Below are 26,937 nucleotides of genomic sequence, written 5' to 3' on the forward strand. Positions count from 1 at the left end.
TAGGGGAAGAATTTATATACTCCACACCTCTACCACCATGAGCCACTGTATAAACATCTAAAAGAAAGCAATTTCCTTCATGGATTTTCTTGACTTTACTTCTGTTCTAGCTATCTGCCATCCTTTCCCATCTTCGCTGAAGTACACATGACGTATAAGCAGATATTTTTGATTACCTTGAGGTGAATGAACATTTCTATCATATACTTACCATATGCTTCCTTTTCTGAAGAAGACTAAAGCTACTATCAGTTTTTGATTAATTTTATAAAACTGATGCTACCTATCCTCATTTTTTGCCCTTTTCCAGTCACTCTACCGTCTGCTTATATCACTGCACTACTGACACCTCTAAAATGAATACATTTACGTAAAGGGGGTCCTATCAACTGTCTGTAATGTGGAATAATAATTCTGTTTAACTTGATGGCACTTTTTCACATACATGTTAGTATTCCTCTTGCCTTCTTTGCTTCTTTCACACACTACATTTTTACCTGTATATCATCTAACATGGTTCCTACAGGTCATTTTTACCATTAGTAGCTTGCCCTAACTCTCCATCCCAAACTCCAACCTTCTTTCCTTGATTTCTGTTTCCTTCATGCAGTCCCTTTTCCTACTTACAGCTGTTAATATTTTTATTAAAAGATGTCACAGTCTCATACCTCTCAGCACAAGAAATCTGGACAAAGCCAGAAACCATGGGGTGACAAAGGCCCCAAAATAGAGACAGATCTTAAATATTGCTCCTATAAACTTACAAATTTGCTAGAATAACAGGTTTTGCATTATTATGATTTTCTGAAGGCTATGAAGTCTGAAACTCAAATGTCTGTCTTTATTTAATATTACTTAGTTACTTTAATCCTAAATGATTTGCCAGAAAACCATACATTTTATCAGGAACACAACAAAATTATGAGGCAACATACCCAACATTCTAGTCATAGGTGACTCTATAGGCAGGCACACTGATGTTCCACTCACCAGGCTAAACAAGAAGAAAGTTACGGTCACCTGCCTGTCGGGTGCCAGGATCCACCACATAACACATGCACTCTGGTCACTGCACAACAAGTACAAATATGACTCTGTCATTGTCCATGTTGGTGTGAATGACCTGAGATGTACCTCCCTGGACTACATGAAAAGAGACATGGAGGAGCTCTCTGATCTTGTAGCCCAGGCAGGTATGACCCTAGCCCTGAGCAGCATCCTGCCATCACCCAGAATGATACCGCAGTACAAGGACAAAATGATTTACTTCAACAATTGGCTAAGCTTCTGGTGTGATTCTAAGGGGATGCCTGGGATGACATAATCGACAGACCACAATGTTTTTCCAGAGATGGCCTGCACCTGTCACCCTTGGGATTCCGGATACTGACTAAGGCTCTTGCCACCCCTATAGTGCATTTTTAGGCAAGGTTCAAATGACAAATTCAGCACCGTAACAGGTACAAGCAAGCAAAATCTGAGGGTAATGCTACTCAATGCTAGAAGTCTAAACCTTAAAATGCATTCACTCGAGGCATTCCTTAAAATGGAGAACATCGACATCTGTGCAGTGACAGAGACCTGGTTCAAGGCTCCAGAGAGCACCCCTGCATTACCAGGCTATAATTCATATGACACCTTTTGGCCACCTAACCTGGACCGAAACACTAAAGGTGGAGGCAAGTCCATATTCATTCACTCATTCACTCCAATGGAGCTCAGAAAGTTTGCAATGCGACTTCCAATGGGCAGAGCCTAAGCCTTTTGACAGAATCAAATTACGTTCTCACATTTCAAACAAATGTTCATATCTCTGGAACCATAGGGGTTATGAAAGAAATATAAATGACAAACTCTTCAGCACAAACTATTTTTATAGTGGTAGCATTCTTTTGGTTCTAGGTCTTAAACTGAATTTTATAACTCACATTAAAGACAATAACTATTACATTTGTAATGTTTTGTAAACAACTTACAATACCTCAGCAACCACTCAAGTTACACACATGCTGTCAGGAGTATTTTATTCCTCCAGCTAAGAGCTTTCATATAAGGCTAAGGAGTTCTATCTGTGTTACTTTGTTGTTAAGATATTTAGAAACATGTAAAACTTTTTTCTGTATAAATTAATATTACAGAAACAACAGTTAATATATATTTACCTGCACTAGACAGAGGTTAAATATTAATGCAGTTGAGTTTCCCATTGTGTAAGTTTTAAGATGAAATCTTTTAAAACCTTGTACATAACATGGTTTTGGAATTATTGTTGCAAATATGAACAAGCAATATCTGATACCTAGAGGCGTCTGTAGGAGTTAACTGCAGATGTACCTGGAGGCGTCACTCGGATGTAATGAGTTGGGATATCCACACCTCCAGGCTAGTTGCTCAGCATAATGCATCCAAAATTATCCAAGTGCAACTAACTCTGGGCAAGACCGCAGTCCAAATTATAACTTGCTACAGATTCCCCACCATGCCCCAGGATTCCCACTCCTCATTTCTTGATGCACTGGAAAATATTAAAGTACAATCCAACAACCTAATAATGGGTGATTTCAACTATCCCACCATTAACTGGGAAAACTACTCATGTACCAGCTCTTTTGCTCAACGTTTTCTGGAATTCATAAATTCGAAAGCCTTGGCTCAATGTATCCACAAACAAACCAGGGGCAGCAATATCCTAGACCTGGTCATTACCAACATGGGTGACCACAATTCCTCATTGGTCAGATCCGACCACAAGCTAATCACCCTAGACATCCACATCCCACTCCCACCCCAACCCCCATTAGGGAAACCACCGTAAAAATTTTCTCCAAAGCCAACTTCACGCTTCTTAAGACAAAAGTGGCAAACTTCACGACACCCATGCAGATGGACAATAGAGGTACAACTGCTGAATCCTACAGAAATGCACTTTATAAGCACTTACACGAGTGCATGGATCATGCTATCCCTAACAGAACCAAGATGCTATCCTCCAAAAAAGGAAGCCAATCTGGTGGTCCCCTGCCATAAACAAACTCTACAACAGAAGAAAGAAACTGTTGCAAAAAAGAGTAAAATCCCATGATTAGAGGAACTCCCTGGTGAGCCTCAGTAAGAAGCTGAGATCCCTCATAAAATCCTCCAAAGCTTGTTACAAAAACAAAATCGCCACTGATTCTAAAGACAACCACAAAGCATTCCTATGTCAAGAATCTCAAAGGCAACACTCAAATCTGCTCTGAGTTACAGCACAATGGCACTAAATATACAGAAATATACAGAACCAACTGATATTGCCAGCATCCTGGCAGATAGGTTCAGTGCTAACTTGACCCCCCTCTCACCCCCTAAAGGGCCCATCTCTATACCGGAAGAATGCAAAGCTCCTGAAATCACGGCTGCACAGGTAAAAACCGCACTCTCCAAAGCCAAGAACACAGTATCCATGGGACCTTACAACATCCCAGGCTGCATTCTACATGAACTACAGAATGAACTGGCACCCCACCTAAGCACCATGTTCAATCATAGCCTCACCTCAGGCTTTGTACCCAATGAATGGTGCACAGTGACGGTTATCCCACTCCACAAAGGGGGAGCCACCATGGACCCCGGGAACTACCGCCCCATTAGCCTAATGAGCCTGGTCTGCAAGGCCATGGAATGTATCATCATGGAACTTATAAACAAAGACATTGGTAAGCTCCAAACTCTGGAGCCCACCCAGTACAGGTTTGTAAAAGACAGATCATGTCTCCTAAACCTGATAGACTTCTTTGAAGCAGTCACGAAAGCCGTAGATGAGGGTAAGGTGGTTCACACAGCCTATCTAGATCTCACCAAGGCTTTTGACACCATAAATCCCTATGTCACAAGATGGGTTGCCAACTGGCTCACTGACAGAACCCACACTGTGAAAGTAGCAGACTCCAAATCTGACTTCAGACCAGTGACAAGTGGAGTACCACAGGGTTCAGTCCTGGGTCCTCTCCTGTTTGGTATCCACATTTCTGAAGTACAGGCTAATACAGAAGGTCTTTGGCTAATGAAGTTCGCAGATGACTGCAAACTAGGATCCATAATCGAAACTCCTAGCGATGTGGATATCATACAAAAGGGCCTCACTGAGACAGATGGCTGGTGTCAAAGCCATGGCATCAACTCAATGTCAAAAAGTGCATTGTCATCCCCTTTGGTAAAAAGTCTGTACCCATGAGCTACCACATAGGTGGTAGTCTACTTAACACCGAAAGTGTGATAAGAGACCTTGGGACACAGGTGGACTGGAGTCTCTCCTTTGATAATCACATTGCCACAGTAGTCAGGAAATCCTTCTAAGTAGCACACCTCATCAAAAAAGGTTTCTCATCCAGGAAAAAAGAAGTCATTGTTACAATCTACTCGTCACTCATTAGACCCATTATAGAGTACAGCGTCCCTTTTGGTATGTACCTCACAAGACATCTACAACTGGAAAGGGTGCAGAAATACTTCACAAAGAGGATTACTGGCCTCAGATGCCCTACTCAAAAAACTCCAACTATATTCCATCGCATATCACCTTCACAGAGGTAATCTCTGCCTAACATGCAAAGCTATGTCAAACCCAGAGCTGTTGGGCATGCTCCACTTAAAAAAATCCCAATCCCTCTGAGCTACATGCTATAGGGCCCTAAACCTTGTCACCACAATAAACAGAAGATGCTGTAGGGATAGATTCCTGTCCCAGAGACTTCCCATACTCTGGAACAAACTACCTATCTATATCAAACAAAGCTCCTCATTAGCACTCTTCAAGAAAAATCTTGATGATTGGATCAGAAATAGGAAATTCACCCCATGGATCATGTCTGTAGTTCTGCTCAACAGGGGCACAGGAAAATCATTTTCTTGGATGACAAAAGCCAGGGTACCTTTTTGGCTAGGCTTATATAGGCCTTAGGGCCAATAGCCTAGTACCTACATATGAACCTATGAAAATCTGGGCATTCTGTGAAAATCTGAACAGCTGAGCAGTATAATTTACAGTTTACAAGCAGGCCCATACTTTTTATTACTGTGTTTAGCCCTAGCAGTCTAGTGTTCATGTCTTACTATCTTCTCCAAGTGTATAAACGTAATCAGAACATATGGTCTGCTTAATAAATCATGGTTGCTGAGGTAACAGACTGCAGTCCCCCAATGTTCAAGTCCAAGATGTCTACCTTGGTAGCTCATTGTTTTTATTCTGTGCATGTGTGCCTTGTGCATTAAGCCCATATGCAATTTAACTAAGACAATTACCCTGTTTTTAGCAGGTTGTTCAGTGAAATCAGGTTGCCCGTGAACCAGTAAAGTTAGCTATTTTATAGGACTGATTAACAATTTGAAGTAACACTAACAGTTCTTGCATTTTTATTCTTTACCCAGGTTTTCTCCTTAATTATACTGCTATCTGCACTGGTGTGTTCAGAAATGAAGGCTAAATTTTCCTCTATACGTTTTTCTGTCTCTTCCTTTACCAGTTTAAGTGCTTGTAAGAAACTCATAACCTTTTTCTTCACATACTGATTCCCATCATATACCAGCAGTTCACCATTCTAGTACAGGCTACACTTCTCTTAATGAAGTCAGGATCTTCATACTGTTGAGCTCAGCACCATTTTTTTTCTTTTTTTTTTTATATTGTTTATTAACTGGGTAAGTCAATGAAGTGCAAGTGCCTCATTTTGTTGATAACCTAAGAGAACAAATTAATATAGGAATTTTTCTCAGTCATACAGTTCAGAAATGGCAATTGTAGGAATTAGTTCTAGGACTATGGACAAAACTTATTACCAACTTATAGTCCAAATAATCTGTGCCAAAATATGAGATAACACCAGCTAAATTTTCAATGTTTTGTGACACATCTTCATGCAAAGTGCCTTACTGTCACGGTCAAGCAATACTTTTGATAATGTCGGTGCTCCGTGTACTTGACTGAGGCTTGTCTTAATTTCTGGAACCTTCTCTTTTATTCTTCTGAATCTGATCTTATCCAGGTCATCTACTCGGGCATGGAAAAATACAAGAATTTTCCTATCCAGTAGCATTGTAACACTATTTTTGCTATTCCAAAAGTTCATTCCTAGACCCTCCTTGCAGTTGCACAAGGTATGTACCTTTCTGCTTCTCTTCTCACTCCTAGTTCTACCTTATTAATTAATAAGCCCATTGAAAAGCTGATTCCATGTGTTGCAGGACTTACAATTGCCATCATTGACCGCTATTGATGCAGTATCTTGGTTAAGTGTGGTCACTGGTGTGTCCAAGTAGCATTCAAGACAAGAAATCACCATATGGGACAAGAAGCTTAGAGCAGCATATAATTGGTTAAAGCAGTTATGCAATCATGCAGCACAGCAGACTCCATACATCCTGAAGTTTGAAGGATTATTTTATATACAATTTTTTATTACACCTATATTATTGACATTCAACCATATCCTGTTACATTAGACTCTTGCTTTTTGCATAGGGTCATAGGTTCATAGGTATATACTAGGCTAATGACCACGGGGCCTTTATAAGCCAAGCCAAGCATCCCAATCATATCCTGCATGTTTATATCCTGGAATGATTTATAGGCTGCCTCTGTCCATTAGAGACATAAGTGCTGGACCTGGGGTGTAGTTCTGGTTTCTCATCTACTCATCCATTTTTCCCTTGAATAGGGTTAGGGAAGAGCTCCGCTTCACATAGATGGAAAGCATATTCCAGAGAAGGGGAATTTTCTGAGACACAGACCTGCCACTCCAACATCTCCTGTTTATGTCACAAGCAAAAATTAAATCTCTAGATCCAGTAAGTCTGATGCTGTTCATTTTTTGGTTATGCAAAAGGTCCATCAGAGTGGGATCCAAAGATGCCTTCTATGCCAGGCATAGATTGCCTCTCAACAGTCTGTAGGAAACAGAGTATAAGGAAAGGGCTTTGAGGTGATCTGCATAGGACATGCTGGTTACACTCTGTATTGTTTTGCGAGAAACCTCTGTGGATGTTCCAGTTGCTGTATATGCCTAGTCAAGTACATACCGAAGGGAGAGTTGTACTCAAGGATGGGCCTGATGAGGGCTGAATACAGTGGAACAATGGCTTCCTTGAACTTGGATGCCATGCACTGACTTACAAGTTGAGCAACCTAGAATGATTTCCTTACTGTCTTAGGCGCATGTTGGTTGAAAGCCATGTCACTATCTACATTTATATCCAAATCCCTGACTGCTGTCTCTAGTATTAGGGGTGTACTGTCAATGAGGCTATTTTCTAGGTTGGCTGACTTCTCATAGGGTACTTTTTATACATTTCTTGGCAATGAGTTTAAGCTGTGGCTTGGATATGAGTTATTCATCTGTGTTAGTCCTGGATTTGGGGGATTCTATGACTTCTCCTAATTTGCAATCATCCGCAGACTTGGTCAGCCAGAGACCCTTGATATTGGCCTTGACTTCCAAAAAGTAGTGGGCCCAGCACAAAGCCCTGAGGGATTCCACTAGTAACTGTCCTCTTTGTGGAGGTGGGCTCCCCTATCCTAACTTCCTGGGTCCTATCTGAGAAGCAGTTGGCTATCCAGCATGTAACATTTGGGTTTATGGCTATATCCATGAGGTGTTCATAGGTTATAGGTTCATAGATTAATACTAGGTTAATTGCACTTTTTGGCCATTTTAAGCCTAGCCAGGTATCCCAAGTGAGAATCAAACCCTGCACCTTGTATCTGTAAGGCAAACACCTTAACCATTATGCCAACCTCCCACCCCTATTGTTTACAATGCCTGAGTGGGATATTGCATCAAATGCCTTAACCAGGTTGAGGTAGGCAGTATGCGCCATTTTGTTCTCATACAATGCCTTGGTGACCTTCTCAAAGAAGAAAACAAGGTTGAGTAGGCATGACCAGCCCTTGACAAAACAAAACTGGGTTGGGTCCATTCTTTACCAGTTTTCTATGTCCTTACTAATCATTTCCATGATAATTCTTTCCATGGCTTTGCACATGAGAGTAGTCAGACTAACTAGTTTGAAGTTAGTAAGGAAATCATCAAACTCCTAAAGAGCTTTCCTAGATTACTGGGTGGCCAGTAAAGAAAAATAGCCTTCAACTTACTCCAGTACCCATGACATACTAAAAGATACTGGATGTTCCAAACTTTACATTTGTCAGAATGAGAGAAGAAAGAGAGAGATCTTAACCTTACCCTAGATATTGCTAGTTCTCAGGCATTGCACCGTAGAAATACTATGAGTGAGGGTGGAGATCGTAAACATACAAGAAGGTCAGAACTTTTAATCTAAGTTTCCATGATAAAAGCTTTGTCAATGACATACAGCAAATCTAAAATGCACTATACTTGCTGCAGATGGTCCTTGCAATAGAAAAAAAGTTCTGCTATAAGAGGTCAGTGTCACCCTTGTCCAAAGCATCAGGCTGTTGAGATTAATTGTGTTCCTGTGTGTGCTATAGAAAAAAGAAGTTAACTAAAGTAGTATTTTACTACAGGATGGTGCTTTTTCCACTTTGCCACAAGCTGACCCCCCTCCCCCGAAAAATAATTCAAAACCAGTCCACCTCCAGAATCCAGCCATGTGGCGTTTCAAAAATATAATACCTACAACATAGTTGAAAGGCATCAAAATCAAAATTAACAGGGCAAAAACGGTAAAGCATCAGGCAGAGATCTCACAGTTTTTGAATAATATCCTGTTCCATAAATTTATAAATCCATAAAATGTGAATATTTTACAGTGGTGCAGTTAGTAAAACCAAAAGAGCATTGGTAAAACAAGTATGACTCAACAATGCAATTTAACAAACACCATGAGAAATTCCAGTCTTTCACTGATCATAAATCCAGGAGTTAAGTAGGTCACTTAATTTCTCAGCCCTATTATAAACAGTGTCCAATAAATAAACTGCAAAGTAGTGAAGAAAATATAGATCAAATACTTGCTTATAATGATGGCATTGGCCTAGACCCATTTTTGAAAAAAAAATGTGATAAGTTAGGGTTAGTTCAAGACCATACTTCTAATCACCAGCAATGAAAACTGCAGTATACTAAGCATAAACCACCTATAGGACTTGGAACAGGATAAAACCAGGAGAGAAGTGACAATATTAATCCTTCACATGCCGGGATGTTGACATGCACTGTAAAAAGCAACTGAGCCATCAGACCTATCAAGCAGCAAAAATTCAAATTAAAAAAAACTTTATGGATCTACAAGGTAATGTCCACAACAGAGACCATTAAAAGAGCAACAAAATATTGTCTGCATCCAGGCATAGTTCGGCATCACAAATAACAGTAAAAGGATGAAGATGCAAGATGGCACCTGTGATGGGTGGTAAGTAAACAAAGATGCAGAGACACAGAAGGAAAAAACAGCGTCAGCATTGATAATATCACATGCATTGGGATCCCTACAGCTGCTTCAGCCCCAACTGCTTCAATTCCAGTGACTCGAACAAAGGGTATTGAAAGGCTATAACCCATCTGACCAGTTGCTTGCATCTGAACTCAAATGTGAGCTCAGCAACATACCTGCCATGCCATCTGCTCATGCCCTAGGTGACAGAAGCAAACAAGTGTTCACTGCGACACATGTAAGTGGGGAAGGGGAGCCAAGAGAATGATATTAGGTGTGGGGAGGGGAACTGGGAGTGGAGCATAGACTTTAGTGTTGGGGAGTGGATGGGGATTTTAGGTTTAAGGAGTGAATGTAGCTGGATGAGTGAAGGAGATTTTAAGTTTAGGTTTAGGGATGGGGAAAGGGGATTTTTGGTTTAGAGAGTGATAGGGACTTTAGGATTAGGGAGGAGGACAGGAAATTTTATGTTTAGGGAGTGATTGTGGACTGAAGGGGAAGGAGGATTTTGGATTTAGTGACTGATCAGATTTTAGGGTTAGGGAGGGAAGGAAACTTTAGGATTAGGCAATGAATGGGAGTTTTTAGAATTAGGATCAGGGTTCTGGCAGAGATAGTTAACATTATGGGAGATGGGTTAATGGGAGTTAGAACACTTGTCAAAACAAGCACGTAACAGGAAGGACGTGTGTCTCAACCAGATTTGACTCAAACATGTTTGGTAGACTTATCTGCATTAACACAAAAGCTACCAGAAACAAAACAACAAATCCACAGCAGATACAGTAGAACAAGCATATAATATTACATACTTTTGGCAAAAATAGTAAAATCAAGGTTAAAATAATATTAAAATAATAAAACACAGCACTCAATAAACAAAATAGTATATAGCTACAAAGATAATGGCCACCACCTTGCCAGTTTCATTGCTTGCTGTGTTGGATAATGCCTGCTGTACATGGAATTGTTTTTTTTTCTCTTAGACAAGTTCTGCTGTACTTGGCATTTTTCTTTTGCCTATACCGAAAATGGGCTTATTGCAGTTTGATATCCAGTCAATATTTTAGACGAAAATCATACATTTTTCTAATCTGACACAAAACATAAAATTAAATCTGTAAAACACTGATTTCACAAATACCTTGATAGGCTTTTTTCCTTGTATTGTAACCCATAAAAGATTTTTTTTGTGAAATGTTTTGACAGAATAAAAAATTATTATGCATATATGGACAACTACTCATTGCCTATACCTTTATTTGTTGCTTTCATCCACAGTGTCTCCTAAACTTAAATGAAGATTGTTTATTGACAGAAATTCCAAGACACTGTGTGTGCGTATGTATGTATATGTAGCCTGTGTGATACTATTAATAGGCATGAGATATTTTGTAAACTAGTGTGTGTATGTGTGTGTGCGTGTGTGTTTGTAGTTAAATCAGCTTAAGTAATTATTTAAGATTTCAAAATATCTCTGAATCTACACAATTCAGCATAACATATTAGCTTCCATCAGCACTAGAGCATTCTTAACACCATCAAATCAGATCAACAGTAATAAAGTTAACTGTACCTTCTGGGTTATGATACAGAAATAATCACTCAGTCTCAACTGTACAGTCTGTACCAGCTGTTACATTTGTCTAGACATATGTCTGGTTCTAAAAGCCCTGCCCTGAAAGAGCAGGATAACTTCCAATGTATCTAGATTTCCCGTAATGTTTAAAATAACAGAAGAGATGACTGTGGGTCTCGGTGTAATCCAAACAATATGGAACTGACAGGAAATTTGCTGACTGCTGATTCATGCTACTCCAATATCAGGAAAGAACTGGTAGACTTCAGAATCCTGAGGGGAAAATGTCTTCAAACTAATAACATCTGGTGCAGCACAGTACACAGTAGACAGGCATTCCAAGAACAACTCCACTGCATGCAGATCATTTGCGAGGACAACGGATCTGCAGTACTGTAAATAAATCAAATGTTTACAACTGTTGCTATAACAAGTTCCAACATTCTACAAATTGTTCTTACATTATGCTGTTTGTAGAAATTAAGGTCCAAGATGCATGAGAATATTCAGACACCTGGATCTGTGAAGTAATTCATACTCTAGAAAAATGTAATGGGCCTAATAAGGTATTTGTAGCATATCATATAAATGAATTATACACATATAGAGAGAAATATGCATTCACAGATACAAGTATACATATATCCCCACATTCACACTGTCTCTCTCCTCCTCTCAGACACACACACACACACACACACACACACACACACACACACACACACACACACACACAGATGCATGCTCACATTTGTAGCATATCATATAAGCAAAATATACACAGACATAGATAAATATGAATTCAAAGATGCAAGCGTACATAACCCCCACCCTGTCTCTCTCGTTCTCTCAGACTCGCACATGGACACACACACACACACACACACACACACACACACACACACACACACACACACACACACACACACACACACACACACACACACACACAGATGCATGCTCACATTTGTAGCATATCATATAAGCAAAATATACACAGACATAGATAAATATGAATTCAAAGATGCAAGCATACATAATCCCCACCCTGTCTCTCTCGTTCTCTCAGACTCGCACATGCACACACACACACATGCTCACATGTACAGGCAAACAGAGACATACTCACAAAAGCATCCCCTCCCCGATACACACACATTTCACATGTTATATTTACTTTTAATTAAGGGTAATGGTTAATACTTATGTAATGTTTTCTAGTATAAACCAGGAGCTATGTGGCTGTGGGAACTGCTTAGAGCCTAACAATATGTAGCAAAAGTTGTGGACTTCAAATTTTTACACATGTGCAGAAAGTAATTCATGCATCTTTATTATAGTACCCCCTGAGCTCATCTGTTATTGCAAGTACCTAACAGACTTTAAATTTCATAGCTGAAATGGTTTTGCAGCTATTTTGCCTGAAAACTATAATTTTATTAGGATCTTCTTGGCAAACTGTGGAGATGGCATTCCAGAGTAAGAATAGTCCACCAGAGGCTGATGTTTATTATAAATGATCTATATACTCTGGTTTGAAAGTAATACTGGTCTGGAACTCATCTAAGAACATATGGAACTCATCTGAGAACATACCTTGGAGGTGTCACTGATTAACACCTGAGAGCTTTTCCATCCAGTTAACCCACATAAACACAGCGCTCAGCACCTACAAAAAAAAATGTAGAGGTTAGTGACAATGAAAGTATGATACTGGATGTCATTGGGCAAAATGTACCAGGTCTTTGGAATGCAGTCTGGCTGCTGAGAAGCAGTATGATATTTGCCTTGCATAGAAGGTGCTAGAACTTGTGAACAACTTGGACAGGTAATGAACCGATATAAGTGGTATTCCCTCCACATGTAACATCAGTTGTGGAATCAGGTTCTTTAGTTGAGGGCATCATATCCTACTGCAGATTGACCCTATGTAAATGTCACAGAAAAAGAGTTATTTTCATAGGCCTGTGGCTTGATGCCCTCCTGCTGGAGTTTTCTTTCTTGCAGATGAAAGAATGTTTTATCAAACTTTGAATCTCAGAAAGCAAATAGATGGTGATTGTGACTGCCTTTGAGCTAGACAGCCATTACAGAATTTTGGATCCTTGGTTCAGTTCTTGATAGGGTGAGAGCTGTGCTATAACAGTGTGGCTTCAGTAGTTCATCACTATTATGGCAAATGCTTACAATGCTGAGAGGAGTAAAGTTGGAAAATCATCTTCTATTTTTGTCAAAATTGGAGAGATGAGTTGTTGTTGGACGTCCATGTACAGCTGCAGAACACCAGTGATGCTTATTGTGTTGGTTCACAAGGCTCCTAGGTGGTTGACAGGGTGCCTGGATGACTTAGGCCAAAGGCCTGCAGTTTATTTTACAGTCATACATTCTGGACAGCAGTGTGAAGTTGTGAAAATATGTACAAAACTAGATGTGACACTTCAACTGGTATCAGAATTGGCTGTGATACCTTATGGTGCAAAGAATATAACTGGGGGATGCCTGTTGGATATGTCTGTGAGGTGAGAGTTTAGCTCTCACCTCTTAAAGAATATCTTGTGTGTCTGTGGTTTTGCCCCAGAAATAAGTCTGTGAGGTGAGATTTCAGCTCTTACCTCTAAAATAACTTGTGATGCCCTAATCAATATGCTTCTTGATATCTCTTCTCCCCTTCTCTGTGGTCTACTGCATACCTCTCAACCTCTTAGAGCTAGAAATCTGGACAAAGCCATTAATAAAAGTGGGACAAAGGCCAAGAAATAGGGACAATTTTTAAATATTGCTCTTACAAACATAGAAAGTTGATATAATAACAGGTTTTATATTACCATGAATTTTCTGAAGGGTATGAAGTTTGAAACTCAATTGTCTGTCATTATTTTTTAACTTCAGTCTTTAATAATTTGTCGCTAATTTGCCAGAAAACCACAGCTTTATGAAAAAATGGAGCAAAAATGTGAGACAAAATTCTGGACATTCTGCTAAAATCTGTAGAGACGTATGGTCTACTGACCTTTTTTCTGTTATCTATCACATTGTATGATGTTGTATGTGCATATAAGAGACAGCACCATACACACAGAAAATGAAGTCACAGGTTCCCATTTATGTTTCTGGGATGGATATGATTGTTGTACATGTGAGAAGTAACAATATGAATGATTCACTGAAGGCCTTATGCAATCTTAGTTCAAATAAATGTTTCTACATTTGTTTAAATATACTGTGGTTTATTAAGATTTATCAGTGTATCAAAAGTGCACTGCTTCAAAATCATGTAATTTACTATAGCGATTATATGCATATGACAAATCCATCCTTTTTCTTGCCAAACTCAAGCACCTAGTTAATTGCATTAAACATAAATAGATGCTATATGGTGAAAATAAGTGTTTCATTATCACAGAAGAAATTCCATCTGAATTAATTGTTTAATGTTATCACAGCCTGATTCCAGTAAATTTACTGGAATAAAAGAAACAAATACATAATCTTATCATGTTCCTACAAAACAGAGTACTGATATTGGCATATGAACTTAAGATATGCAAGCTTGAAATTGTATTTCATAAACTTCTATTCTGGTTTTAATGACTAAATGTGTTGTAAATACATTAAACACTTCACTCAGATGGAATTATGTGCTGCAGTTTTGTTACATCCTTCATTTCACTATATAGTATCAAGCACTTATAAGTTGTTGTTTTTTCCTGCCAGTGAACATGGTGATTTGTCATATACATATAATTATTGCAGTAAGTAATTCATGAATGTAGAACACTCCAGTTTTGAATTGTTAATCCTGTTTACTAATCAAGTCTACATTCATATATTTCAGTCCTACTGATCGGGACCTAGCTGACCAACTGAAATATCCTACCATCACATTAAAATGTTGTAACAAAGAAGCCATTGGTGGCTAACTTAAACAATTTTTACAGGTAGCTGTGCCTCTTTCATCTCCCAAGTGTGGTGGCTGTGACCTCCCATCTCTGATATTTAAATTTACTACCTCTGAGTTTGCATCAACTGAGAGACAAATGGAATGCATGCCCCTTTTCTCCAAGTCAGTACAAGCATATAGGTGACATATTTAGAGATCATGGGTGGAGGCAGAGACCCCACATCAGGGCATTCAGGATGAACAGGCCACTTACAAAAAAGAAAAAAAAACATATTTTAAACCATGCCATCAACTATATAAAAGAAATGTCTACTGGATGGTGGTAAGTTCATCTGCAGTAGATTGGGCATGATGTCCTGTCGTCCACTTTAGACAGTTGAATGTTTGAATATATTGCTAGAGCATCTGCTGGCTTAATTAGTTTCTCAGTCTGTGTTTGTAGTGATATTATATTTGAATGTTCCATTGATCTCATTTTAATTACTCTCTGTCCCACTCTGTTTGTTGTACAATATTGCCTTAATGTGATACACCTTGTCTCATATCAGTCCTGCTTCCAGAGAAAAAGACCTGACCTATGGCCACATGGTCTCTGCTCCAGATGATTGTCCTGCAGTTAGGATGCAGGTTAATGCCAGGTAATAGAAGAAGAGGCAGTTGCCTTGTCCATGCATCAGGGAGCTGGTCATGATACCATGTATTTAAGATTTTGGCTAGCCTCTCCAGAGGTCTCCATAGCAGTGTTGCATTATATTTATTATGCCTCTGTTGCCTAATACTGCTTTATTTAATGTTATACTAACTATCTTTGCTTGGTCTTCATAATAGGTATCTCACTGTGTACTTGTTTTTTTGTGAAAGGAAACAAACTGCATTTAAGATAAAAAAACAAAGCAACTCCTTTTATGTTAACTTACAAATGACATATACCAGAGGTAGAGAATTATTTACAGCCTTTATTTGGCTGTTATCTCTCTAGTGCCTCTGAATCATCATCTTCTTTCGGCTGTTCCCATTAATGGTCGCCCCAGTGGATCACCTGTTTCCATTTATTCCTGTTCTCTGCATCTTGCTCTGTCACACCAACCACCTGCATGTCCTCTCTCACCACATCCATAAACCTCATCTTAGGCATTCCGCTTTTCCTGTTACCTGGTAGCTTCAACCTTAGCATCTTTTTCCCAATATACTCAGCATCCCTCCTCAGCACATGTCCAAACCAATGTAATCTTGCCTCTCTGGCTTTGTCTCCAAACCTTCCAACCTGGGCTGACCCTCTAATATACTTATTCCTAATTCTGTCCACCCTCGTCACACCCAGTGCAAATCTTAACATCTTTAACTCTGCCACATCCAGCTCAAACTCCTGCCTTTTTGTCAGTGCCACTGTCTCCAACCCATATAACATAGCTGGTCTCACTACCCTCTTGTAGACCTTCCCTTTCACTCTTACAGGTACTTGTCTGTCACAAATCACTCCTGACACTCTTCTCCACCCACTCCATCCTGCCTGTACTCTCTTCTTCACCTCTCTTCCACACTCACTGTTACTCTGAACTATTGACCCCAAGTATTTAAACTCATCCACCTTCACCAGCTCTACTCCTTGCATCCTCACCATTCCTCTATCCTCTCTCTCATTCACACACATATATTCTGTCTTAGTCCTGCTGACCTTCATTCATCTTCTCTCTAGAGCATATCTCCATCTCTCCAGGGTCTCCTCCACCTGTTCCCTACTCTCACTACAGATCACAATGTCATCTGCAAACATCATAGTCCACGGGGACTCCTGTCTGATCTCGTCTGTCAACCTGTCCATCACCATTGCAAATAAGAAAGGGCTCAGAGCAGATTCTTGATGTAACCCCATCTCTACCTTAAACGCATCTGTCACTCCCACAGCAGACCTCACCATTGTCGCACTACCCTTGTACATATCCTGTACCCCTCTTACATACTTCTCTGACACTCCTGACTTCCTCATACAATACCACAACTCCTCTCTAGGCACCCTGTCATATGCTTTCTCTAAGTCTACAAAAACACAATGCAACTCCTTCTGACATTCTCTGTACTTCTCCATCAACACTCTCAGAGCAAAGATTGCATCTGTAGTGCTCTTTCCTAGCATGAAACCATACTGCTGATCACTAATCATCACGTCCCTTCTTAACCTAGCTTCCACTTCTCTTTCCCATAACTTCATGCTGTGACTGATCAGTTTAATCCCTCTGTAGTTACTACAGCTCTGCACATCACCCTTATTATTAAAAATCGGTACCAAAACACTTTTTCTCCATTCCTCAGGCATCCTTTCACTTTCCAAGATTTCATTAAACAATCTGGTTAAAAACTCCACTGCCATTTCACCTAAACATCTCCATGCTTCCACAGGTATGTCATCTGGGCCAACAGCCTTTCCATTCTTCATCCTCTTCATAGCTATCCTTACTTCTTCCTTGCTAATCAATTGTACTTCATGATTCACTATCACTATATCATCCAACCTTCTCTCCCTCTCATTCTCTTCATTCATCAACCCCCCCAAACTACTCTTTCCATCTCCTCAACACACTCTCCTCGCTTGTGAGTATGTTTCCCTCATTATCCTTTATCACCCTTACCTGCTGCACATCTTTCCTAGCTCGGTCCCTCTGCCTAGTCAATCGGTACAGGTCCTTTTCTCCCTCCTTAATGTCCAATCTTTCATACAACTCTTCATATGCCTTATCCTTAGCCTTCGCCACCTCTCTCTTTGCCATGCACCTTATCTCCTTATACTCCTGTCTACTTTCTTCATCTCCCTGACAATCCCACTTTTTCTTTGCCAACCTCTTTCTCTGTATACTCTCCTGTACTTCCTCATTCCACCACCATGTCTCCTTGTCGTCCTTCCTCTGTCAGATGTCATACCAAGCACCTTTCTAGCCGTCCCTCTTACTAGCTCTGCTGTAGTTACCCAGCTATTTGGTAACTCTTCATGGCCACACAGTGCCTGTCTTAACTCATCCCTGAACTTCACCTCACAATTACCCTTTTTCAATTTCCACTATTTGATCCTTGGTGCTGCCCTCAAACTCCTCCTCCTCTTCTTGATCATCAACGTCATCCTACAAACCACCATCCTATGCTGCCTAACTACACTTTCCCCGGTCACCACTTTACAGTCTCCAATCTCCATCTTCAAACTGGCCCTCCTACATAAGATATAATCCACCTGTGTGCATCTTCCTCCAATCTTGTATGTCACCCTATGCTCCTCCCTCTTGTTAAAATATGTATTCACCACAGCCATGTTCATCCTTTTCGCAAAATCCACTACCATCTGACCTTCTGCATTCCTTTGTTTAACACCATACCTACCCATCACTTCCTCATTCCCTCTGTTCCCTTCACCAACATGCCCATTGAAATCTGCTCCAATAACCACTCTCTCACCCTTGGGTACAGTCATCACCACTTCATCCAATTTACTCAAAATTTTTCTTTCTCATCCATTGCGCACCCAACTTGTGGAGCATATGCATTAACAACAATGTGTATTGATATTTTCCTTGAGGTGACTGCTATTTTTACATATTTATAATTCATTTTATTTGATGCCGTATTCTTTTCAATATTAACATTTATATTCGAGTGTTCTACCAGTACCTCCTAAGTAACAAGGGTAAGGTGATTCACACTGAATTATCCCTTATGACATACACAATCATACATTTCCATAAATTAACACAAATCATATTAATGCATTTTCATTTGCAAACATTATATAATACTTATAATCTTCTATACAGTCATTTTCCACCAAACATTAAATAGTTCATTCAGTTCCTGTTTTGTCATAAACCCCATTCCTCCTCCAAAACATTATTTTGCATGCATTGTTCCTGCAATTCACATTTTTTCTGTATAATTTGCTCTTATCTTTTTCTAAAGATTCAACTTCCAGTTCTTTTCTCTCTGTTACTGTATTCACAACTTCTAGTACAGTTGGTTTAGACTTTGATTTCCATTTTCTAGTAACTGCTTATTTGACAGCCTCCAAAATTAAACTCAGCAAGGCTGTATTATGACTAGACAATTCTGATTCTGTATAACAGCTCAAAAAATTGTTTCCTTAGTTACACCAATATGCTCACCCAGTACTTCTGACAGCATAGTCTGCAGTGAATTTTTAAAGTCTACCAACTCATTACACTCCCAAAAAATGTTCCCAGTTACCTCTTTCTGCCCAATTACACCTCCAACATTTGCTATCTACCTGAGGAAAAATTTTTTGGAGTCTTCTTGGGGTATAAAAATACCTATGCAAACAGTTCCAAGCAAAGATACATCATATTCTGTCTTTTTGCTGTAATGATTGGGGTGTCTTTTATATATGGGACTATACCTTTAAATCAGTGGCAACTGGTGACTTCAAATTAAAGGGGGGCTGCAGGAGACAGCTGAATGGGTGGGACCAATGGGGTTGTGGCCAACTAGAAAGGGGTGGGGCTATGATAAAAACCCCAACAACTGGAACTTTCATTAAATACGCTGCCCTGGGTGCCAAACCATCATTACAAGTGTCCAATCAAGACAAAATGAAGTATAGAAGAAAAAAATATTTCAGTGCATTGGCTACATGACAGCTTACATAATATCTAGATGGAAACATAATGGTTGTGAGGCATGAAAAAATAAATTACTTTTTAAATACATTACTGGAATGCCAGTCAAAATCAAGTATAAAAAACAAGCAGCACTAAACTCAAACCACTTCTCCTTGCACTGCAGTTCTAATTATAATTTAAATTCAGCTTTATAAAATTACCAAATAACATGCTGAAAGTAGCAATCTCTGTGATACCCCCACTTATAAAAATGTTTCTTATCCAATAAAGACCTGCTGCCTTATAACTATCTACTTGTTTCATGGGGAAGACATGATCAACGTAAAAAATGAACAGCAAACAAGAAACAAGTGCAAGATAAATGCTTAAAGGATTACTGCACAAGTTATGGACCACACATGATAGATTGGCATTCTGTATAGTTTACAGGTAAAGCCTGCAAAGATGACTGCAAGTCTCCAACAAATGTAATGAGCTTCTGAAAATACTGTAATCCTGTCCTTTATTACAAATACTATCATATCATTTCAATACCCAAGGCTTATACATTATCTAGTTACGTAAATATTCTCTGCATGGCAACAACAAAAAAGGCTTTCAATGTTGGTAATTCTTTAACAGTATGTGTATTAAAGCATACTTGCATCTTACAATCTCCGACAAACCTACCTGATGGTCATTAAAGCATTGCTACATAAACACAGAGCAACATGGCACTGCAACACCATGCATTTTCTGAAGAAGAAGCAAAAATCAACAGTATAAAAATATGACAAAAAAAACAGAACATTCTGCAAAATCAAGGAAAGTAACTTGTGTCTACTTTGGATGGGAGAATACTCCGCACACTTACACTGCATAACTGCTCCTTGCCTTGCTTGGACACATCCAGAGACAGTACATGGGGGAATGGGGTGCAACAAGTATGTTACAATTTGAAATGTCTCTGGCTGACAGTGATGGCTCTGACACTCTTACCTCTCAACCTCAGAGCAAGAAATCTGGACAAAGCCATATATAAAAGTGGGACACAGGCCCAAAAATAAGGACAATTTTTAAATATTGTTCTTATAAACTTAGAAAGATAATAGACTAGTAGTAGGTCTTGCATTAGTATAAATTTTTTGAAGGGTATGAAATCTGAAACTCAAATATCTGCCATTATTTTCTAACTTCAGTCTTTAATGATTTGCCACTAATTTTTCAGAAAACCACAATTTTATGAAAAACGGACCAAAAATGTGATGCAAAAATATAAAATTGCCACACAATACAGCTGGGAACCTGTCAAAGAAGGGACACCTTTTTAATATTAGTACTGTTAACTTGAGCAGCTGACAAAATTAGAGAATCTACATGCATTTCTGAAATAAAAGTAATCTATAACTCTGATCATTACAGTTATTTATACTTGTAAACCCTCCACATTTTCTTCCAAAATTGCTATTTTGCGGAGGGATTATTAGGGGGGAGAGCAACATTTTGAGCCAGAATTGGGGACAGTTGAGAGGTTTGGATATTCCTAATTCTATAAAGCAATTTATTTGCATGTACCGCTCAACCTCTTAATGCAGGAAATCTGGACAAGGCCAAATATATTGGGGGAACGTACAAACAGTAGTAACAATTGTTCTTGTATAAACTTAAGATAGTTGATAGAATAGCAGGTCTTGCTTTAACATGCATTTTTCTGACGGTTATGACATCTGAAACTTAATGTATGTCATTACTTAGTGACTTCATTTCTAAATGATTTGCCAGAAAACTACAAATTTTATGAGAAACAAACCAAAAATAAGAAGCAAAAATCTATTAATTCTGCAAAAATCTGGACAGTTGAGAGGTATAGTTCAGCCGGGGCTGTCTGAGTTTGATGCACTTCCCCCCTCACAAAATCATGGTTGAATGGAGCCTCCACCCTGCAGCCATTCCAGTGTCCCATTCCTTGGTTATTTCACCCCATTTACCATAAACACTGTAATGTGCATCCTGATTTACTTCTGCAATGATATGGATTTCATTTGAAAGTTTTATTTTGCATTTTACAACAAAAACACTAATAAATATCTGCTAAGCAAAGCAATGCAGTCTCACAATGAAAATAGACAGCATTAAAACTTCTCTGCCCTTGAAACTCATATTCATTGAAACAGCATTGAAACCCACATTCAAAGAAAATACATTTTGCCAGTGGCAGATAAAGATTAACTTTGGGCTGTTTTCAAATCATAGGCCCCTTGCACATATACACATGCTCTTTGATACACCTTCCTGATTGTATTAAATTATATTACTTGTACAAGACAGTACAGTTGTTAGATGGTGTTTTAAATTTATTGTTTTGAACATTTGTTCCAGTAAACAATTAAACAAAATGCATGCACCAATGACAAAACTGCCCAATTCAGAATATTTCCATCATAAAAGTCTACTCAAACCTCTACAGTCTACCAGTATCAGTACATATGCACAATCTCTGAAGTAGTTCATAGGTTCATAGGTTCATAGGTTCATAGGTTCATACTAGGCTATCTGCCCAAGGGCATTTATAAGCCTAGCCCATAGTTATGCAGTGACACTGAAGTAATCCTATCCATTGGTCAAGATTCCTCTTGAACAAGGCCAGTGTGGTTCTGAGGGATCTAGATTTTTGAGGTGAAGCATATTCATCAAATCTGGGTTTGACGAGACTGAATAAAGCTGGAGTTCTTTCAGTCGGGCAGCATAAGACATATTTTTGAGACCCTTTATCCTTTTGGTGAGGAACTTTCATTGTACTCAATCATAGGTCTAATGAGTGATGAGTACAGGGCTCAGTGGATTGTCACCTATATGGTAGCTAGTAACTTCAGGCCATGGCTCTGGCACCAGTTATCCGTTTCTGTGAGGCCCTTCTGGAGGATATCTGTGTCAGAATGTGGGACACCACTTGTGACAGGCTTTGAGTCTGACATGGCTCCAGCAACTCTGACCCTGTGGGTTCTGTAAACAGCCAGTTTGCAACCCATCTTGTGATGTATGGGTTTACATTCAAGCTGATGGCCTTTGCCAGGTGAGGTAGGCTGTATGGACTGCCTTTCCCTCATCAATGGCCTATTTATGAGTTCCATTATGATCGTCCCATGGATGCTGTGTTTTGCCTTAGTGAGGGCAGTTCTCACCTGGGCGTTGGAGATGTTTGGGGGCTACAATCCTCTGGAATAGATATCTATGATTGTCTTAGTTTTATCTTGTAGTAGCTTCCTCCTTTTGTTGTAGAGCTTGTTACAGAGAGTCTTAGTTTTGTTTGGGATTGCCTGATCCATGCAGTCCTGTAGGTGCTGGTAGAAGGCATTTGTAATGTTTACCACTGGCTCAGGGAGTTTTTCACTGTGGTCTTTTTTTTCAGGGGCGGGGATGAGGACCTCCAAGCGAGATTAGTTTCAGGGGGGCGGGATGAGGGACTCAGCGAGATTAGTTTATGATCTGATCTCACCAGTGAGGATGGTGACTAGTTGTTCCATGGCATTTGAGTTTATGAACTCCAGCCTAGTATGATGGTGTTTGGAGATACATTTATCCCCTCCAATGTTTTCAGGAAGGCCATGTGAGGTTCCTGAGTTTGAGAGGGTGGCCTGTAACATGCTACAAATTGCAGAGCAGTCTGCACCTGGATGGTCTCAGATGCATCTAAATAATTCCACATTAAAGAAATCTGTAATGAAGAGGTTGCTGTTAGCAAACAACTTTATATTTCATTGTTTCATCTACAAATAAAGTGACTATTGCCCCTGAGGAATAAATTGCCTATGTTGCATAAAAACAAATAAGCTAGTAATATTGCAATAGGGAATGGATGGCAAACTGATAACAGGTTCATTTACTAGGTATCTTCACCAAAAAGGACTGCAGTATCCACACCCCTTCACAACACAGTACAGTATCATCAATGCATCTACCTACCTACCTACCTACATTAAACGACACTTCCAAAACCACTGGCTTTATCTCAAACCATCTCTCTTATTCTTCTTTTACTCTTTTCTCCTCCCATCTTTTCTCTTCTCCCTTTTCATCCGCACGCTTCTTTCCATTATCTTTGTATCCTGATCTCTAAGTATTTTTGATGTTGTTTTAAATTTCTCCGTGTGTGGTAGTAAGTAATTAATTTTATACTAACTTGTTAGAAGATTTTTTAATATTTTTTTTGCTGTTTTTACTAACCTTTTCCTAAATGGCTTATTGTCATCTATGTTGATTTTTATGTATGTATACATTTTTTACTTCTGTCTGCTTTTTCTCTCGGGCCTCTACTGAAAATGGAAATATATCAAAATAAAATAAAAATAAAATACTGTGGGAGTAGAACCCACTGCCTTCTGCATCAAAAGCAAGTACACTACCTGTTGTGCTATTAACAATACAAGCTGACTTAGCATAAGCAGCACTAAACTTTTGTTCCTCTGCAGCTCTCAGCTCCTTGTAAAATTTACTCAACACTCAGCTGTATCTCTGAACTTTGCAGCACAAGAAATCTGGAAAAAGACAACATTTATTGGGGGAGGGGCGACAAAAGCCCAAAAACCAGGGACACATTTTAAACATCGCTTGTATAATGTTGGAATGTTGCTAGAATAAAATGCCATGTTACCACCATACATTTCACTGCCAAGATTTAAACCCAGGACCCTGTGCAAAACAATCAGAGCAACATACCACTATGCCAAATCAGCTGTTTTGCGAAAGAGCGGAAGACTGAAACTTAAATGGCTACTATTTAGTAAATTCAGTTCTCACCATAGCTCTCAACCTCTTAGCAAAAAACACCTAGACAAAGTCAGTAATGAGGGATTACAGCCCTCAAACATATTCAGTGAATTCATTTCTCTTCATAGCTCTCAAGTTTAGCACAAAAAACCTGGACGACACCAATAATGGAGGAATACAGTCCAAAAAATAGGGACAAATTTCAAATATCCATCTTATAAACTTAGAAAATTGCTAGAATAAAAGGATTTGTGTTACCATGCACTTTCTGAAGAATATGAAGTCTGAAATTCAAATGCCTGTCATTTTTATTTAACATTTGTTAACCAGGACAGTCTGACTTGAAACAAAAGCCAATTTTCAGCACAGGCCCAGGGAGAAACACTCCAGACACATGTCTTTGTAAGATGAGAGGACATGCAGACTCCACACAGAAGGCACCCCAGCCAAGAATCAAACCAAAGAAGCTGTAACTGTCAGTCAACAATGCTACCACTGCACCACTGACTGTGTAAGAAAACAACAGTACAGAAACCACAGATTTTATGAAGAACAGAAGCAGATTCCACACAGAAAGCACCCCAGCCAAGAATCAAACCAGAGTGTCTGCAGCTATCAGGCAACAATGCTATCCTTCCACCACGAACTGTGTAACAAAAATACAGAAACCACAGATTTTATGAGGAACAGAACAGAACTAATATTAGGCAAAAATTTGCAAACCTTTTTACAAATGGTTGTGGGGAGGGAATTCAGGCCCTTGCCACCTGCATTCAAGGTACAGGGTTCAAACCTGAGGTATTCCCTACCCACAAACATGAGTTCTCTCTAGCCACAGCAACTGGGGCATTTCACACCCACCTACACCTTTTTTGGATGTGGAATGGACTCCTACATTGAGCTACTCAAACACACTTAGGAATATCTAGTAGTTTTGTTATTCAAAACTTCATTCTCCATCACTGTCAACATTAGTTATTGATGTTACCGCTAGGTTCTCATATTTTATGCAAGATTTCTACACTTCACCTTGCTGTGCTTTCCAAAGCAGCCATGCTTTAAATGTACAAGCTCTTTTTTTAAGAATTGGGAAATTGTTACTCAATAAGTAGGTGTAGGTCCACTTCACCCTACTCGATCCATGAACCTCTATCATCACACCACATCAGCACAAAAATAAGAGACTGAGTATACACATCTTGCTAATGGGTGATGCACTTGTGCCTGCCATTTTACGAGCTACTGTGGCAACGAATACGAAATTCTTGTAGTAGGTAAGCCCCACCAGCACCCCATGACCACCAATCCAACAAGCCACTTATTTTATTATTCTCACTCTGAGATCACTGGGTATTGGAGAAGGAGTGATTGCTGATGTAATGCAAAACCCATCTTCTTTCAGAGGTGTACCGACTATTATTTAAACTCTGAGATCGCTTGATATTGGAGAAGGAGTGATTACTGATGTAACAAAACCTATCTTCTTTCACAGGTGCACAAACCTCAGATCCAGATAACTGGCAATAAAAAGAGTGTTTAGAATCCCAGTTTACTTAGAAGTTAGCACTGAACAAAAAAGTGCCAGCTGAAGCTATCTTGCTAGACTAGTCGTGGCTCGAAGTGCGGTAAATAACCAAGTAACTTTAAGTCGCAAAAAAACGTTAATCTGAGAAGCCAAAATGCTTAACTAAGTACCCCACTCTGATGACACTTTTCCTTGCCTACCAAAGATCTAAACATTATGAAGCCTTCTATAGATTAAATCCCTAAATCAGCTGGAATTCGAAAAGCAATTTAAAATTATAACTACAGACAAAGGCAGGCAATAAATGTTTAGTTCTCCCCATAAAATTGCAGTTTATTAGCACTTCAGGTTACATTAATGTTTTACTCCTTGAGCCTTCTGGGATACATCTTAATATCGCATGAACACACACACACACACACACACACACACACACACACACACACACACACACACACACACACACACCTTACCATCCATATAAATCCAACCACTTCCAAAGTGAAATACATCCAGTCCCCAACGCAAATGAAATATACATCCATGAAGTAAGTCCCAATGGAAGCGAAATACCCGCGAATGACAGCAAGTCCCAAAGCAAATGCACACACAGTCCTAGTCCCACCTGCGAGAGCCCGATTGGTCCAGCCTGCAGAAACATCCGCCTGAGTGGTTCAGCCTGCAGATGATGCAGTCTGACATTGCTCTCTTCTGTGCGTTCGTCACCGCACAGACTTCTAGGCATCTGCAGGGCATTTCTGCCTTCCCCTCTATCCAGACTGCTGTCTAAAGCAGTCTGAAGTTTGACGTTGCTCTCTTCTGTGCTGTCATCACTGCACAGACTTCTGGGCATCTGCAGGGCATTTCTGCTTTCCCCTCTATCCGGACTGCAGTCTGTGTGTCCGTGCATGTGCAGAGTTCGGGGATTATTTTGTTTTAAGTTTCTTTTTCATTTTTTATGTTTTATTATTTTGTTTTCTACAGAGGTTCTACAGAAGTGGGATGGTTGTAGTCCTTGCAGTCCTATAGCATGAGCCACCCCTGCTTTAAATGCTACTGAGCTTCCTGCATGCACATGTAATTTTTTTGCATCTAATATACACAACTTTGTACTGCTCTGCATTTGTAGTTTCTGTATTTTTGCATCTCACATGTATTATGCTTTCCACATGCAAGGCATCTA

At 39.5% G+C, this 26,937-nt stretch overlaps 1 long non-coding RNA gene across 1 annotated transcript in view; it reads right to left on the reverse strand.

The window, feature by feature from the left end:
• LOC122794386 overlaps window positions 1-26,455 on the reverse strand; it is a 256,067-nt gene extending 229,612 nt beyond the window's left edge. Inside the window, exon 1 of the long non-coding RNA XR_006363637.1 lies at window positions 26,228-26,455. This is a non-coding gene — a long non-coding RNA (uncharacterized LOC122794386). The remainder of the gene's footprint in view (window positions 1-26,227) is intronic.
• Window positions 26,456-26,937: the final 482 nt, after the last annotated feature.

Source organism: Protopterus annectens, chromosome 2.part1, assembly GCF_019279795.1.
Source record: "Protopterus annectens isolate FY-2018-M chromosome 2.part1, PAN1.0, whole genome shotgun sequence".
Classification (NCBI taxonomy): Eukaryota; Metazoa; Chordata; order Ceratodontiformes; family Protopteridae; genus Protopterus; species Protopterus annectens.